This window comes from Pelophylax lessonae (genome assembly GCF_965119305.1).
Source record: "Pelophylax lessonae genome assembly, chromosome: 1".
Classification (NCBI taxonomy): domain Eukaryota; kingdom Metazoa; phylum Chordata; class Amphibia; order Anura; family Ranidae; genus Pelophylax; species Pelophylax lessonae.
In genome coordinates, this window is record NC_138768.1 from 303,934,894 (window position 1) to 303,937,393 (window position 2,500).

The window sequence follows — 2,500 nt, forward strand, 5'->3', positions numbered from 1 at the left end:
TCCTTACACCAGATCCTAGGGATGTGTTGTGGCAATGCAAGAACTCCAGACCAAGTTGATTGGCCCTTTGACGCTTTTGGACCAATTGTGTGGCTCCATAGGCGTGGTTTTGACAGGTCTGGTGGATGGGGACAGGGTTGAGTTATAAAAAGAAGGTGTCGGAAGCTGTAACGTTGCAGCAAAGCATCACTACTACATAATGCCGTGTGAATATGTCAACATGATCAGATGGGAGGGGATAGAGCAGGAAGGTGTAGAGGGAGGGTGGGGGGAGAACAGAACAAGCTATTCACTGGCAGAGAAAGTCACTAACCTCTAGGTGGCTTTGTAGGAAAGACAGAGAGAGAATAAACACATAGACAGAGGGAGGGAGAGGGGGAGGGGAGCAGCATGTACACTGCATGGATCCACAGAGGGCAGGCTTTTCCCTCACACCCCATCTGCAGATCTGCCTTCTCTTCCACAGACTTTTGGCCACTTCCAATTTCTGACTTATCAACAGCCTCTCAGTGGGGATCCCATTTCATCGCCTTGTTCCAGCACAATGGCAGGAAGGATAAGTGCGAGCAGTTCAGAGATTTGGGGCTGGACTCAGGGAAAGCAGAGCCTGGTGTAAGATCACACACTCAGGAACACACTGACACCACTGCCAGATCCGACACCATCGCAGCTCACTACTATATACATACACTATTGTCAGATCCGACACCATCACAGCTCACTACTATACACATACACTATTGTCAGATCCGACACCATCACAGCTCACTACTATACACATACACCACTGCCAGATCCGACACCATCACAGCTCACTACTATACACATACACTACTGTCAGATCCGACACCATCACATCTTACTACTATACACATACACTATTGCCAGATCCGACACCATCACAGCTCACTACTATACACATACACCACTGCCAGATCCGACACCATCACAGCTCACTACTATACACATACACTACTGTCAGATCCGACACCATCACATCTTACTACTATACACATACACTATTGCCAGATCCGACACCATCGCAGCTCACTACTATACACATACACTATTGCCAGATCCGACACTATCACAGCTCACTACTATACATATACACTACTGTCAGATCCGACACCATCGCAGCTCACTACTATACACATACACTATTGCCAGATCCGACACCATCACAGCTCACTACTATACACATACACTATTGCCAGACCCGACACCATCGCAGCTCACTACTATACACATACACTATTGCCAGATCCGACACCATCACATCTTACTACTATACACATGCACCAATGCCAGATCCGACACCATCACATCTTACTACTGTACACATACACCACTGTCAGATCCGACACTACGCCATTACATCTCACTTCTATACATATACACCACTGCCAGATCCAACACTACACCATTGCATCTCACTACTATATACACCACTGCCAGATCCGACACCACACCATTACATCTCACTACTATACATATACACCAGTGCCAGATCCGACACTACACCATTACATCTCACTACTATACATATACACCACTGTCAGATCCGACACTACACCATTACATCTCACTACTATATACACCACTGCCAGATCCGACACTACACCAATACATCTCACTACTATACACATACACCACTGCCAGATCCGACACTACACTAATACATCTCTCTACCATACACATATACCACTGTCAGATCTGACACTTCACCATTACATCTCCCTACCATACACATACACCACTGTCAGATCCGACATTATACCATCACATGCATCTCCCTACTATACACACACAGTGACTGGAGACACTTCTCACAACAGAACAAAACTGTCACTTTTCTGCAATAAAGACCCTTATCCCAGTGTGATAGAATTTTTGTATTGAGCACATGACATTATTAGGTCATTTGTAGGACTTCAGACACACAGAAGTAACTTGAAATATGCCTCTAGGTGAAAGTTATGTATATGCATGCATGTATCTATCTATCTATCTATCTATCTATCTATCTATCTATCTATCTATCTATCTATCTATCTATCTATCTATCTATCTATCTATCTATCTATCTATCTATCTATCTATCTATCTATCTATCTATCCTTAGGCTGACCATGCATCATACAATTTTCTTTTAGATTTACTAAAACCATATAATGAGGTCAAACCTAAACACTCTCAATATGTATGCAATCAGGCAGGTCCTTGCACTACATCCTTACAGGCAAATATAAAGGAAATAGAGTAAAAAAATTGTATAATGTATGGCCAGCCTAATGGTGTCTAAATATATATATATATATATATATATATATATATATATATATATATATATGTGTGTGTGTGTGTGTGCATGTGTGTGTGTGTTTTATACATAGATTTACTTTACTTTTAGACTGTATTATAGCATTCCACAATGATGTGCATTTAATAGTAAAAGTCCATAATTTGGTGGGCCTCCCCTCCTCCTCCCAGCAGGACT